Source organism: Zerene cesonia, chromosome 6, assembly GCF_012273895.1.
Source record: "Zerene cesonia ecotype Mississippi chromosome 6, Zerene_cesonia_1.1, whole genome shotgun sequence".
Taxonomy (NCBI): Eukaryota; Metazoa; Arthropoda; class Insecta; order Lepidoptera; family Pieridae; genus Zerene; species Zerene cesonia.
Window position 1 is genome coordinate 2,176,836 of NC_052107.1, and position 9,546 is coordinate 2,186,381.

Consider the following 9,546-nt stretch of genomic DNA (forward strand, 5'->3'; position numbering starts at 1 on the left):
CAATGCTCCTTAAGTATTTATGTGTATGTATTAGTATGTACTTATACCACGACAGAGTTATTAAACAAATTCAAATATACGGTAGCAAGGTAAATTTCAATTTAATGACATTTCCCACCCACCGCCTTCGCAACTCCTTCGACAAGGTACTAACTTAAATCTACAAGTTTGCGGTTCTCAGCTATACTGGTCTTGAAAGAAAAGTTTATCAGGCTATTTTTTGTGGTTTTTTATATGGTAGGTCACTGATAGGTCACTCGAAGCGTTTTTTTATCTATTAGCTGTTTACACCAAGATAAACCTGAAACAATTAAAAATACATATCATTATAAAGAGGGAAAGTTTGTGAATTTTTGATGTTGGGGGTAATCTCATGATCTACTGTAACGATTTTAAAAATACTTCTACTAATAGAAAGGCACGTCATCTGTTAGTGTTTATCTCAAGACAATCAGGGGCAAGCAGCATGTTAATGAATAAAATATTACGTAAAAACAGTAACATGTTAAAAAAAAATCATGTTTTTGAATATATTTTTCATATTGTTTCTCAATATTACACAATAGATTAAAAATTGATATTAAATCCATAAATGATTTGAAAACTTCATAACTACACCGATTTACACCACTTTGAAAATTAATAAACGCAATGTAATAAAAATTACAAAGCAATCATTGGGAACCAAAAACAATGTATCCCTCCCAGACCTACGGAGATGCATCAAAAGTTTTATTAAACCTCGAGCTTTCCGTAGCTTCTATTCTGCTGCATATACATCGACGTGCCAATATGGCTACAGCAGAACTTGCTACATAGCAACGTTTCAGTAGTCAACGTTCAGTGTGGAAAGTCGAGTCAACCTTACAGCGAGCTGAATGTAGTGAGACATTCGGCCGGGAGAGGCAGGCGTCCCGCGCAGTAGTGTTTCGACCGTCGCCCTGAGTGCACGCCGCGCCGCGCACACACACACGCACCCGCCGGTACGCGACACGCTCACACACGCATGACCCGCACCCCACCCCCGCGCCCCTTTGACCTTCAAACCTTCAGGTGGATAATGCGTTGCACACTTGACTGAAATGCTCGCGAGCAATCGTTATCCATCGCGGCTCTTGCATGCGCTTTTCCCCGCCTCAACATATATGTCGTAGATTGTTTTCTCTGTTTTAGATAAAATTTATGAACACGGATATTTCGCGGACGATAGAAAAATTACCCCCCATTGATTACTTTTTACATATGCATTATTTATTCTCTTTAAAATTGTATTTTAGAAGAAAAAACATTTCAATGGAAATGAAAAATGCATCAGCCTTTTGCGTTTAATGGTATTTCTCTGCAACACTTGTTGAATGTTAGGATAGAGCGAGCGAATTTGTTATCTGGAGCTTTTATATTGAAGTATATTATTATTACACTTTTATTTAGCTTTTTTCTAGGAGCACTTGTTGAATACATCGCTCAAACAAATTAATGCAAACGGAGATTGTACAAAGCAGTAAAGTTTTATAGAGCTTTAAAGCTAGTTAGAATTTATAAGTTCATTGTACTTCTTTATACAAGAATAGCACATAAATAGTGAAATATTTTTAGTTTTTCAAGATGCCGTAGATTGTAAATTTAAACAACATTGATAAACTACTACGATATTGATTGAGGAATCTAGTCGACTAAACAAATTTATTGCGCTGCTTCTTATTTGTAGGCATAGTATAGTATTCGACGTAACTGAACTGTTATATTTTTTAAGTGTTTATATCTACTAACTCTGCATTAATTTTAGTAAATTTGTGCTATTTTAATTATGTCGTCAGATATATGATAGAATAATATTTTTTATGAACACCTCTTACAGTAAAGAAATTCTACCGAGTTTGTCATTAAATCAACAAAAACTATGTATGTCATATAAATCTATACAATATGGACTTAAAATATATCTAAACTAAAATTATAAATAAAAAACAAACTGTAAAACAAATACAAAAACTTTTTCGTTAAAATATCTATTACTACAGTGCAATTATCTAGGAGTTAGGACCATTATTGATCATCATAAAATAATTGAAACTAAATCAAATAAAATAAAACACAATCTATAAATAAATAAATTCACAATCTTTCAATTTTATACATCTCTAGAGCGGTCCGTGACTAAAATCAAAAGGGGTTTCAAATCAGACCCGTCAAATGTTGATGAAACGCCGAACTCTCGAAAAAACCTTTCATTTGCACTTAGAGAATCGTTTTACATAAAATCTCACTCAGAGGGTCTTTCTACACTCAGTCAAATATTCAGAAAGATTTCATTCGGATTTAAATTAAGCCTGCGACAACATTGCTCCGTCTTTGAAAAACTGAAAGGACGGTAAAAATTTTCCACAGAGTATTTCAATTACATATTTAGTTAAGAATTTATTCTTCGAATGATCTTACTTTAAATAAAACGCAATAAAAAAACGGGCTCTCAAACTTTTCTACCCAACTAAGCAAAAGAGGTTTTAAATTAATTCAATGAATAAGAGACTATTTCAATACGTACTTGCAAGTTAAAGTCAAAGTTATTTATAAAATTCTATTTGATTTGAGCATATTTTGCTAACACTTTGTTTAGATATTGTGTTTTTAAATAATGTAATAAGGGTTTTTTGTTATTTTAATGAACTGATGTTGATACCAAATTGTTTAAAATGCTTTTCCGTGATAAAATTTATACCTTAACTAGCTGCGCCCCGCGGTTTCACCCGCGTAAGTCCGTATCCCGTAGGAATATCGGGATAAAAAATAGATGTTGGCCGATTCTCAGACCTACCCAATATGCTTACCAAATTTCAGAGGAATCGGTCAAGCCGTTTCGGAGGAGTATGGCAACGAAAACTGTGACACGAGAATTTTATATATACCTTAATAATATGGTTAACAACACAATTATCGCTGGTAACACCTACTGTCAGAACGGTTTGGTGTCAGTTGTTCCACCTGGTCTAGGTTTCGAGAAAATTGTTTCTTGAGAAGAAGATAGGAAGAATACGATGTACGGACCCAAGGACAATCAATATTTTGTGACCCAAGAACGAAATCAGAATCAAAAATAAGCATATGAGCTTAAAGGCTGTCAGGAGGAAATATCTGGAAGTTGATTTACATAGTTGCAGACCAGATTGCCTTAATTATGCCGCTGGGAGATAAAATTTTCCCAAAATTGTGTGACGTGGACCGTTATGGATTGGTGCGAGGATTTATTTACTGCTGAAGTCAGAATCTCTGTAACCCGCTTTACCAACTTCGTAACGTGCTAAGGAGACCAAGAAAGCATTATGCATCGGTACATTTTGAAGAAATTATGCGGAACGGGGCATTCTATCATATTCTGGGCTGGCATAACTTCTGTAGATTATACAGAACACATTTTCATAGAAAAAAGAAAATGATTGTCACAATGCACAACGCTGCATCACGGAACTCCCTAATTCCTCAAGCACAATCAATATCATCTGTTATATCGGTTACTGTGTTTTTGTAACAAAGCGGGCGACATAGAGGCTCACTTAAGAGAAGACGAGATCCCGTTTTTTTTCCCTATTGAGTATGTATGAGAGTTTCTAAAACGACGCGTTAGTGCTGTATACCCAGACCTCAATTCCATCCGAGAGCTTAAAACTTCTATTACAGATCCCAAGAACTCATAAGCTTTGTCTGAAGCATGCCATGAGAAAGCCAGAGAACCGGAGACTATTTATATATTACACAATCACGCTTCATTGTTTTTTAATTCAAATGTACACAGAATACTCGCATGTTGACCAAAATGAATAAATGGCGCCAAAATATTTTAATAGGTTCCACTGAAATGGATATAACAATGAAATAATAAAACCAGGAAATCATACTCGAAAACATTTAAATTCGAACGAGGATGTACAATATTAACTGGTCCCATTAAATGCCGCATTGTGCAATGTTAAAAATAAATAATAGGTACGTTATTACTACTAACGTATACAAATAAGTAATGTAAAAATTTTACTAACAAAACACAATTGATATAGAAAGAAATGTAAAAACTTTTCTTTTATTTTTACTTTTAACTTTTATTTAAGTCCTTTCTAATGAATAAAAAGTAATAAATCTTCCTCTGAATTTGTCATTGATTTTCATAGATACTATCGGTATTTTATTTTAAGATCAATTAAGAATAAATAAACAAATAAATATTTACCGTTTATAGATAAACTTAGTAAAGACGATATAATATAATAATAACGATGAAGCGTCAACAGAAAATAATGTGTATTTATAAAGCTGTTATTTATTACCAGTAAATGCCGGTAAGTTTCGTGTTTCGTTTCGTTTGCCGTTGAGCCTTCGTTTTCATTATTCGTTTAAAGTAATGGTTCAAATGAAAAATTTCCTCTTAAATAATCTTCTATCATTTCATTAAAAAATAGACTATGGAACACTTTCTAGATTTCACATATTTTTACCATAATTTTATCGTACATTTTTCAGTTATGTCAATTGTATGGTCAAGAGGTCTTTGTTTCATTTTAAACTTATAGGACACATTTCTCACAAGGTGATATATATTTCTAGTTCTAATAAATTACATATTCTATACAATGTTTTTGCTACTCGATTTTTTAAGTTTTTTTTTTTGTCTTACTATTGCTTTTCGGAGCATAGACAAACCCATCAATTCTTATAAATATTGTGCACGTTCCCTTTGGAAATAATGATACATAACCATTTCTTTATTATTCACAAAATTGATATAAACATGGCCGTTGATAAATAAAAAGATAGTAAATACTGCAATAACAACATGATTCCAAGGTATAATAAGATCTTGGACTGTTATTTGTCACAGCTGTCATCGCAATTTGCGTATTCGTTTACACTGAGATTTCTGAAGCTGTGTTAGTCGTTAAAAGTGAAATGCAATTTCTCTTTGTAAGGACGCAATCGTAATGCTATCGAATTGCTTTTATGAAAGCCGATAAACATTTTCATGCAACAGTTATATTTCGCTTATGGAATGTTACTTTTTTATTATAACTTCAAGTAAATTCTTTCCCGCCGCCTTCTGTGCTGTATCTTCCTATTTGTTTAAGTATAAGTTTTGTTTTTGTATGCAAAAAAACTTTGTATTTTGTTAGCAGCACAATAAAGTGTTTAAATAAATAAAATACTCGTTAAAACAATTAAGATATAGTAGTCATACACATAGTTAACACAGTTAACCTTGGATTTTACACTTCAGTTCTGATCAGACTCAGACTGTTATAGTAAAACTTGAATGAACATTACCGAGCAGAGAGGAAGCAGAGAGGTATAAATAAAAATCGGTCCGTTGCGACGTAAAGAAAGACAAACAAACACTTCTTCGATTCATCGATTTTGGTGGTTTTAAAATATTTGTGTAGTTATTGTCCTAATCAAATTAATAAATCTACAACAAACAAACAAACTGATAATCGATAAATTTTGAAAGTTAAACAAAATTTGATCACGAGGCGGGATTTCAATGCTTTAAAACTAAATATGAAACTGATAATCGTTAAAATCTATTTAGCCATTCTTGGGTTACAAATGGTGTGACTAACACGGATTTCTTTTCGCATTTGATGTAGATTTCAATATTAATCCATATTAATATAATAAAATGTGCGAAAATTACTCGGTCTTGCTAAGCCGCGAAGCTAGTAAATATTAAATAATAGAGTATAACAGTATACGGTAAAATATTGTTAAGAGTAAAGATAAAGTTTTATGAATAAATATTAAAATAACATCATCCAAATAATAATAAACCATATAATCACACAAACGTCATTTTTTATTTTTCTTTAAGACCATCTCATAATTTTACATATTAGTAACTCTACAGATAGTTTTAACATTTTTATAAAACTAGGAGAATAGAATGGAGTGTTATAGCATAGATAACATAATATTTTATAGTGAATATTTATTATCTGTGTAGGCTGATTGAAGTCTGTGCCAATCAGAATTAAATGTAAACACTGCGCTTATCTCGGCAGCTTGCGAAGTTCCTTTGAAATAGCAAACATGATTTTAAATAAAATAATTAATTACTCCAATACGATAGTTATATAAACATAAACATCGTCATAAACGGATTTTATTCGTTTAAACAACTAATGTATGAAAAGTAAATAAATATTAAAATGTTTCTATATTACATCCAAATGACAAATCAAAATAAAGGATTGAGAATATGAATTAAATCTTATACCTTTAAACGAGCAATTCTTGTATATATATATATATATATATAATTGGAATCTCGGAATCGGCTCCAACGATTTTCATGAAATTTAGTATATAGGGGGTTTCGGGGGTGATAAATCGATTTAGCTAGGAATCTTTTTTAGAAAATGTCATACTTAATCGTGTTTTATTCGTGTTTTTTTTTTCCTGACATCTATTGGTGAATAATAAACTTACTCGTACTTGTGCATTGAGTGTGTACTTACTACTACTACCTACTTACATACTACTTACATACTTGTGTTTAATACCTTAAATATTATCTGTTATCCAATATCTAACAACAGTAATAAATAAGTACCTGAATAATATATGGCTAATGCCTTTTTCAAACATTAAATCTGCGGGATTATAATATGAACAACGTTTTTAATTACATTATAATGTACAATGTAACATAAAACAAATACATATGCAAACTTGTAATTGGCCTTATTTTCTTTTTTCACTTTAGTAAGCTGTAAGTTTTCTTTTAATTAAATAAATAAATAAAATGCTGTAAAAAAGGAATTAATATGTATAAAATGAAATAAAATGAAATAAACAAGAAATGTTATATTCCAATATGTTACAATTTTAAAAATGGAATTTGGACGTGTTAAAAGGCCGTAAAATAAAGTAATTGAGTTGGTGAGGTTAGTCGCAATGCTCTTAGCATGTTACAGGATTTGGGCCGTCGTTAAAACTAAGGTTTATAAATATCCTGAGTAGATACGTCCCTTGTCAACGATCCATAAATTCTTAAGCACCGGCTCTTCGTGTTAACATTTGTTAATGAAAAACAGACTTAGGTAATTTGATTCCTTTTAAATTAGAATCTTTTCAGTGTTGTTTTTTGTGTTATTTGACTGACGATAATAATATGACTGGCTTTCCGCCGTGCCCGCACTTTCAGCCGCGAAATCAAGTTTCTCTCCAGTCTTTCCAACACAGTCGTGGCATTTTTCATAGTTTTGTAAATTGAAGTGAAGCGGTTCAGTGGCTAACACGTAAGGACAGACGGATCCATTAGTTTCGAATTTATAATATTAGTAAGGATTTTAAGGGTTCCAGTATTTTAAAACTGTTTCCATTAGCGAAGACTCCTTATTCGATTTATATTAAATTGATTTTGATTTTTGTTTCTGTACCATATAAGATAAATACTTGTTTATCTCTACTGGTTATATCTCTAGCGGCAAGTTAACAAAAGTTCTGTTTTCAATCCGTGGCATTTTATATTAGTTTAGTTTTGGTAAACCCGATTCTTTTAACTTCGCTGTATGTTTGTGTGTAACCCACTCCTTTAGAATCTATTTTGACCCATTCTAAACGGAAATATTTAATTCAAACTTTGTTCATTTAATCGGTAACACTACAATAATTTCCTGAGGTTATGTTTTTCATCCTAATTAGGATCACCAGGATTACATTATGTCCTTATGTATACTCTGTGCAGCAAGTGAGACAATTAAGTTAAGATACTATCATTAAAGAGAGTTATTTACCTTTATGTAGTTAAATAACCTAAATTAGTAAAGTTTTAATTAATAACTGGTTAATCTCTATAACGTACGGAAATATAAATATTTTGAATAACAGCGGTAAAACATGCTTATGTACAGTTATTTCGTTTTCAACTATTTTCTCTAAAAGTCAGCTATAAATACAATATAATACTGTATAGTAACAGTATTATGAAATCTATATTGTTAAACTATAATGGTCTTCACACATTCCCATAAACTTCTTACTCCTCAATCATGGGCTTTGATCTGAAGTATACAAAAATAACCAACGCAATGAGAACAGTATAGTTTGGATATCGTCCTAACACATGTTAACTATGGAACGGGGATTACAATAATTTTAGCGTACATAACTCATTGTGGGTATAGATTAAATATCGATGCCCTACATTCGACGCAATGTACTTTCAGACAGTTAATTGATTCATTTTATTAATATAATGATCTCGATCGAGTACTTATTTTAAGCTATAGCTATTAACATAAAAACATTCTGATCAATCGTGTTGTATAGCGTAATTTAACCTTTTTTCTATTGTTTTTCTTTCTTTATACACACCTTGAAATAGCTTTTATTTTCTTACATTTTTTTTTTAGCCGCCCATCCTCGATCCGCCCGGGGTGACTCAGGATAAAAACTTAATAAGACATAGTCTATTACATACATGAATAACGTGGCTTACTATTGGCAAAAAATTATTTTAGTACGGATCAGTAGATGCAGAGAATACCTCACACAACATCAGAGACTCTTTGTAAGGTTCACAAACTTAAGATATTTTTAATAATAGTATAGACATTAGATAAAGATTTGGGTCTAAATCTTTCATAATTGCAAGTTTACAATACGGTGATTAATGTAAATAATGTTTCCTAATTTAGTCCTGCCCTAAAGATTGATTGAAAAATCCGTTTATTTCTTTTGCATAAAACATTTATTGCTTTAATGTATGTTAGTCTACGTATACAATAATACAACTACATTGATTTTGAAAATATTATTTGAAGCTCGTACGAATTCTTGTCCCTCGGTTTAATAAAAGTTCTTTAAATGTAGGGATCTAAACGATTATTGATCTAGAAACGAATTAATAAATAAAGTCGAGAAATAACGTTTGTCAAATAATCAATTTCTGAATTGCACAACGGTTTTCTAAGTAAAACGTATTCAAATGATAATAAAATACGATTGACTTAAGTATCAATTTCATATTGATATATAAAGGTCATTGACGTTTCTTTTCTTAGTTGAATCGCAGTCTGTACATAACATAATTCATTATTTTATTCATTGTAATGCAAGAATTGTATTATTATAGCATTAGGAAGCAACTGTTTACCTCACGACAGGTCCAAATAAACTCGAATTAGTACTAAATATCCAGTATTCCAATTCATAATCGCATATTATTAGTACTGTTTTTCACCGCCACGTTAAACGTAATATAATAGGAAATAATATATTTGCTGGCAATTGAACAACGTTTCTGAACGATTGATGTAAACGGTATGTGAATGCCACAGATTATTTACGTGTTCACGTATTGATGACGTTCTGAAACTAAATCATAACAAACAATATGTATTTGCATGGTGATGATTATGTTGTAATATTCAGATGAATAAAAAATATTCGGATTGTTTCTTTTCTGTCTTCTAATAGAGAATAACATAATCATGCGTACTAAAGAATATAGTTGACCACCTCCTTGGTACATTGGTTAACACGTTAGCGTAGAACCGT

At 31.4% G+C, this 9,546-nt stretch overlaps 1 protein-coding gene across 1 annotated transcript in view; it reads left to right on the top strand.

The window, feature by feature from the left end:
* The first annotated feature begins 898 nt into the window (after positions 1-898).
* Positions 899-9,546, top strand: part of LOC119840439 — a 22,480-nt gene continuing 13,832 nt past the window's right edge. The window contains exon 1 of the mRNA XM_038367061.1: positions 899-983. The gene's annotated coding sequence lies outside the window, so the exon portion shown is untranslated. The remainder of the gene's footprint in view (positions 984-9,546) is intronic.